Source organism: Ursus arctos, unplaced genomic scaffold (assembly GCF_023065955.2).
Source record: "Ursus arctos isolate Adak ecotype North America unplaced genomic scaffold, UrsArc2.0 scaffold_9, whole genome shotgun sequence".
NCBI classification, from domain to species: Eukaryota; Metazoa; Chordata; class Mammalia; order Carnivora; family Ursidae; genus Ursus; species Ursus arctos.
Window position 1 is genome coordinate 9,664,761 of NW_026623111.1, and position 7,121 is coordinate 9,671,881.

The 7,121-nt window shown below is 44.2% G+C and overlaps 1 long non-coding RNA gene across 2 annotated transcripts; it reads left to right on the forward strand.

Annotated features, from left to right (window-relative positions):
- Positions 1–1,396: 1,396 nt before the first annotated feature.
- On the forward strand, positions 1,397–2,769 carry LOC123001905 (uncharacterized). 2 transcript variants are annotated; one of them, XR_006411205.3, is made up of 3 exons: positions 1,397–1,548; positions 1,812–1,908; positions 2,069–2,769. It is a non-coding gene; the product is annotated as an uncharacterized LOC123001905 (long non-coding RNA). The 2 variants fall into 2 exon arrangements; XR_008958455.1 differs by lacking the exon at positions 1,397–1,548 and adding an exon at positions 1,558–1,652.
- Positions 2,770–7,121: the final 4,352 nt, after the last annotated feature.

Sequence of the window (7,121 nt, forward strand, 5' to 3'; positions counted from 1 at the left end):
TTTATTTGACAGAGACAGCCAGTGAGAGAGGGAACACAAGCAGGGGGAGTGGGAGAGGAAGAAGCAGGCTCCCAGCGGAGGAGCCCGATGTGGGACTTGATCCCGGAACGCCGGGATCACGCCCTGAGCTGAAGGCAGACGCTTAACGACTGAGCCACCCAGGCGCCCCCTAGATTCCACTTTGAATCCGGCGCTCCTTGAGGTGAACATTGTTAAAATTTCATGAGGTTAAGCCTCCTCCAGATGGACACCGTCCAGTTGAGCACCTGGAAAATGCCATTTTCTACTACTCTTTCTTAAAATTCATGGAGCTCTCTGATGATAGCTTTTTCGTTTTGAAACAAACCTTAGTGATAGCCTATAAGAGAGGAAATAGGGATCCAAAGATGTGATGTTGCTATCTGGAGCTTAGTCAGGGCTAGATTCCAGACTGGACACCAGGACTTCCCACACTGTCCGGCGTACTTTTCAGTTTGCATGTAGTAGGAGAATCTGGGATGTTATGGAACTTACAAGATGGGCTTTGCTTATATGTTGCACAGCATTTGGGCTAAAGCTGAAAAATCCAAATAGGTATTCATATATTGCTTTTTTAACTAATGGAAACTGTGCCTTTGAAAGGTTATTTTAGTACTTATGTAAGGGCATTTGTAGAATGCTCATGGACAATAAAATCATGATAATATCACCTAAGGCACTTGATGATATCTTAGTGAAAGTTCTGTACAATCGGTCTTTTGTTTTGCACACCATAAACTAAGTAAGTATTCTGCGAAAGATTAAAGACGTCCAAAATATTCAGAAGTGTACCATTTGTAGAAATTTCTAAGCACTCATGAAGCAAACCGGTAGTGCTTTGGACAAACTCAACTGACTCCAGTAATGGAAAGCTTAGAAAAGAAGGTTTGAGTAAGGTTTGAATCAAGATCCATTAAAATACTACTTTAACAGATGAGCCATTTGTGAAATTGGATTTTCAAACAAATGACTGCACCATATTTTGAAATGAGTGGCTTGCAGGTTTGCTTGGAAAGGAAGAAATTTGCGAATTTAGGGGAAAGATATTTTCTCAATGACTCTATTAATGGAGGCCAAAGATAACAATGATTATCAATTAATCAATGCTAGCCAATTACTAGATATATAACCCAGACACAACCTGTCGCTCCTTCTTCAGAGCTACCTCTGTCCTTTGCACATAGTTTCAGAATGGCAAGAATCTCACTCTTACAGCGTTTGTAGCCTATGAGCTACCGTGGGTAGGGACACTGCCTCTTTAATTTTTTTTTTTTTTTTTTTAAACTGGTGAGGCAAGCTATTCAATGTCACATACGGAATGAGTGGCAGATCCAGGATTAGAACTAAGATTCTTTGATTCCAAGTTCTGTGGCAATAAACAGAGATCAACCAAATGAGGAAAGCAAAGGCTATTTACTCTGAACTTGATATCACAAAAGAGTCATCTACCATCACGTGTGTTTGGGCAGAGCCTCGAAGGCAGGCACAGGAGTGGGAAAGCATTTTAGTGGGAAACAAAGAAGGCTTCAGGTAGGTCCTGATTGGAACCCGTGGGCACAGGGAAGCTGCAGGCAGGATCCTTCGAAGCCGGGTGTCCTGTGTAATCGGGTGGAGTGCATATTTGGCTTTCTCTGGTTGGTCCTTTGTTGGAAATGAGTATGAAAATTAGGAAAGCTGTCAGTTATTAATCCAGACTGGGCTGTTTTGGGCTGATTGTTACGGGATTTATTGTTTGGCTTTCTGGACCAGTGGCTAGAGATTGTGATCTCACTTCCCACATGTCTGACTTGTAGGTAGAAGGTTGGCTTCCTGAGCTGGTGACTGTGGGTCATGGATTGGTTTCTCGGGCTGGTTGCTCTGGATCGTGGATCGGAATTCATATGGGTTTAGGTGAGTTGTTTTTATATTTGGTTGGCCGTACATGCGTATCTATTTGTACGTGATATATATACAATGGCGATAATCTGACCCTTAGACTATATGTAGCCTGTGAGCTACCATGAGCAGGGACCATGAGCCTCTTTAACTTTTAATTTTTATTTTTTTCCAGGTGAGGTGAATTATTCCATGTCACATAAGGAGTGAGTGGCAGAGCCAGGATTAGGACTCAGATTTGCTCGGTTCTGTGGAAATCAACAGAGATCAGCCAGATGAGAAAAGCAAAGGCTATTTATCCCGCACTTGCTGTAGCAAGGGAGTCCGCCACCAAATCTTAGTTGTAGGTGATATGTATATATCATGTGTATACTCAGCCTGTCAGTTCAGGTCTCTTCCTTCTAAATCAGGGGCGGCAAACCTTCTGTAAAGGGCCAGATAGAAAGGATGGTCAGCTTTACGAGCCGTACGGTCTCTGCTGTGATTGCTCAACGCTGACATTTCAGCACAAAAGCAGCCTCGGACGATATGTAAACAAGTGGATTTGGCTGCGTTCCAACAAAACTTTATTTATACAAACGGGGAGCAGGCCTGATGTGGCCATAGGGCTGCACTTTGCCGACCCCTGTTCCATAGCAGAGAGTGCACAAAACCAACAAACGTGCAGTTGACAGCTGCCTCCTGTGCCGTGACTCATTTCCTTCAGGCCTGTTTTCATGCTGTTGAAGCCGTGATCATTGTGGTCTAGCTTCTGTGTGGTTCCTAGTCCAGAAGCGTAGTTTAACAACCAAAAAATTTAAAAAGTTTTCCATTATTTTTTCCTTCCACTCCAAGGATGTTATGTCTTACCCATTTAATAAATTAAGTGATCCTTCTTATAATGTTGTTTTTTTCTGTCTCCTTCCCCCTGTAACCCATATTCCCTTTTCAGAACCTCTTATTTGTCAAATCCACCCCCCCCAAAAAAATACTGTTGTGCACAGTATCAGCACAGGGAACCATCTCCCTTTGAATACATCACATGTCAGGCAAGAGACGGTAAGAGTAATGTTGTTAAATTGGTATAAATCCTGGCGCTGGCACTTACTAGTCTGTGACCTTGGTCTGTCCTTAGCCTGGTCCCCTTATGTTTGCAACATGGCTGCTATGGTTCTCGGCATCACACATAGATGAAAAAAGTATATATCCAGAAGAAGTAAAGGTCATTTCCTCCTTGTAACCCCTTCAAAGTGAAGAACCATCTCCCAGAAGCTTCCAGGCTGACTCATCCTCATATCTCATGGGCCCAATTGCATCACATTCTCACATCTAAGTCCATGTGGGTAAGGGGAATGGGTCCCCCTTGTCTGGTTTAGGTTAGAGTAGATTAGATTAGCTGGAGTCACCTGCAGAGACTGGGGGTCCACCCTGCCTCTCTGATGCACGTGGCCTGACAGGGGAAGGAGGATGCGAAGCAGTGAAGCTGAGCTTCCATAGGAAAGATGAGGGAGAGGGGTCAGTACTGAGAAGCCAACCAGCTGTATCTTCAGCAAGAGGCAAAGGGGCCAGGAGGGAATTGGCAAGAGAGAAAAGGTGGCAGGAGAAAATAAAGGGCCTGTGAGGAACCCATCTCTGGGTTTTTAACTTTCCTCAAAGTAGAAACAGTCAAGGATTCCTTTTCGTGGTGACAGAAGGCTTGGGTTTGTTGATGGAGAGCTGAATCCCATCTCCCCCTGAATACATCACATATCAGGCCAGGGTGGGTAACAACAACACTGTCAAATTGGCAAAGCAGGTCTGTCTGTCTTTTCTTCAGCCCAATTTGCTGTCAGCTTTCACTTTCCCCCAGTCTCACCCTCCTGTGCCCGAGGACCTTGCACGCTTCCCCACGAACTCACCACAAGGGAATGCTGGCTATGGAGGGAACAAGACCCGGGTATGAATCCTGGCTCTGCCACTTACTCGTCTGTGACCTTGGGCAGATGACTTACCAGCGATGAAGATTAGTTATCCATCTGTGATGAGGGAAGATGTCTGCCTTCCTCACTCATGCCATTGCTATGAGGATTAAATGGAATTTTTCAGTGCCTACGGCAGACAGGCACTAAATATATACATTTTTTCCTTTGGTAATTAAACCTGTCTACTCATGTTCCCTGAAGGCACTTACATGTTTTGTGATTTTCTACCTTCACACACAGCTCACGCCCTTCCTACTTCTTACTCTTACACCCCACCCAATTGCAATGCCTTCCCCTCTCGTCTCCATCTCAGATCTTAACTGCTGTCTGAAGTCAGGCTTGACTCCACATTGCTTGTGAAGCCCTCTGGTCCCTTCTAAACCCAGGTCCCCATTCTGTGAAAAGTCATCAGGGGTCTGTGGCATGGAGGGCATCATCGGAGAAGCCCTCATGGTGTCGGAAGGGGTCCCAGAAGGTCCACATTGCCGAGGAGATAAGCAGGCCTCAGGGTCATCAGTACAGGGGAAGGAGGAGGCTGCCAGATCTGGGATAGGGAGTATGCAAAACAATGGAGTAAGAAGTCCAGGGCTAGACAGAGAGAAATGACGCTGGGAATTTTTGGCTAGAGTCCCATTCTTCCGCATGTCACTTTTTTTTTTTTTTTAAGATTTTATTTATTTATTTGACAGAGATAGAGACAGCCAGTGAGAGAGGGAACACAAGCAGGGGGAGTGGGAGAGGAAGAAGCAGGCTCCTAAGCAGAGAAGCCTGATGTGGGGCTCGATCCCAGAACGCCGGGATCACGCCCTGAGCCGAAGGCAGACGCTTAACCGCTGTGCCACCCAGGCGCCCCCACTTTTTTTTTTTAATGGACAAGTTATACATGTTATTTGAACATCAGTTTTCTCATCTCCAAATTGGGTTCCATACTCATGTCTTCTTCCCTCTTATCCTTCATGAAAATGTAAAATCCAGAAAGCCAGGGCCTATATTTTATTTTATTATTATTATTTTTAAAGATTTCATTTATTTATTTGACAGAGAGAGACGGCAAGAGAGGGAACACAAGCAAGGGGAGTGGGAGAGGGAGAAGCAGGCTTCCTGCCAAGCAGGGAGCCGACACGGGGTTCGATCCCAGGATCCTGGGATCATGACCTGAGCTGAAGGCAGACGCTTAATGGCTGAGCCACCCAGGCACCCCCTATATTTTATTTTATTTTTTTTAATTTTAATGTTTTTTTATTATGTTATGTTAGTCACCATACAGTACATCCCTGGTTTCTGATGTAAGGCTAGATGATTCATTAGTTGCGTATAACACCCAGTGCACCATGCAGTACGTGCCCTCCTTACTACCCATCACCGGTCTACCCTATATTTTATTTTTGATTCACAGTTACGTCTGGCTCATAGGTACTACTACTCCTAGGAGGCACAAAGTCCACTTGTTGAAAAATGAAGTGAGTGTAACATAAGAAAGCATAGATGTAAATGTTTGTAAACTTCAGTATGACACAAGTGGAATGCATTTGCCCCCTACTTCCAAGAGCTTAGCATGGATCTCCGTCTGAACGGTCATGTAGTTCATGTTAGCTGATAGCCACATACCCCATACGGAGTGTGGAGTGTACGCGAGGTTGATTTAATCGCAATGTGGAGTCTCCTACGGCAGGAGATGGGGTGTCTTGTGTCAGGCCAACAACTAAATCTTGCTTTCAGGTTGCCTAACATCTAAAGGCAGATAGGGGGCCGCCTGGGTGGCACAGCGGTTAAGCGTCTGCCTTCGGCTCAGGGCGTGATCCCGGCGTTCTGGGATTGAGCCCCACATCAGGCTGCTCTGCTATGAGCCTGCTTCTTCCTCTCCCACTCCCCCTGCTTGAGTTCCCTCTCTCGCTGGCTTTCTCTATCCCTGTCAAATAAATAAATAAAATCTTAAAAAAAAAATAAAGGCAGATAGGTACCATGCGTGCCTCTATCTACATGCCTCCTCTACACCCAGGGAAGACATTGCTAACTGATGGTGATACTTCCCCACCGAGCCTGGATGTGGCCTCCACATTCTTGATTAAAACCGTTTTTACGGGTGGCTGCTACGAATGGATCAGAATTGATCCAAATTCAAAAGTAACTTGAGGCCTATTTGCTAACCCTGGTCTTAATTCAAGCACTCTCTCTTTTTGCTTGGTTGTTTATTTTCCTGAAGATCTCCACTGATGGAATCTCCAGTCTTCTTTCGTTGATCATCTCTTTGTTTGCTTAGCCATCAGAAAGGTCGTATCCAAATACAATCTCTCCTGCTGTAAAAATAGGCTGTCCTTATCCTTCAACCCAAGCAAATATCTCAAAGAAATATGATTTGGTTTTGCTCCTAGGAAATAAGAAAAATATCAAAGGGGAAATGAATCAATCTACCATAGTACGATGACTGTGAGATTTATTAGAAGAATGTCCCTGTGCCCACAAAGGCCATACCTAGAACACCAGATTCCCTGTTCAGTGCACTGCCCCATTTCTGTGATGTGCTGTATTTATCCACACTTTTTATTTTTTAAAGCCACTTTACAAACATTTTCTAATTGATTTACTGCCCTGGAGCCAGTTTATAACACAGCAATAAGGGTGATTAAAAGACCAGAAGAACTAATTTATGATGAACGATGAAGAATGGAATATGGTCCGAACTTGGCCAAACAGAGATCCAGAGGCAGACGCCCCAGCCACCGTTAGCTACCTGGCAGAGCGTGGACTCGAGAGCAAGAGACAAAATCACTTGGCAGACGTTTCAAAAGAGCAAGTTGATTTTTTTTTTTTAAATGAGGAAAAATTCAATCAGGCAGATTGATTCTCTAGGGCTATGCACTGTCCCAGAAAGTGGTAGACTCATGGTTGCTGCAGGACCAAGGTTGAGAGCAGAGAATGATGTTCTGGCATGTTCAGGAAACACACCAAAGCCTTCTTCTACCTCCTCATGGTACCTCTGCTTCTCATATATGATTTTGGGAGACTTCACTGTCTCTAGGAATAAACAGAGGATCTGCACGATTCAGCCTGCAAGGAAAAGTACAGCCCGATCCATTGTGGAAGGTGCTCCCTTTTGAAGAGATTGTCTATGGATCATAGGTGCCAAATTGGGCATTTTGTTATGGTTTTTTCTTCCAGGTTTTTAGAAGCAACTCTTCTCAGGTTTGCAGAAAATGTATAGTAATCAAATCAACAAAATAGCTCATGGATGCTTATGTTTTAAAAAAGGGTTTTGGTTTAATTTTTGTTTATTATTTTAAGAATACA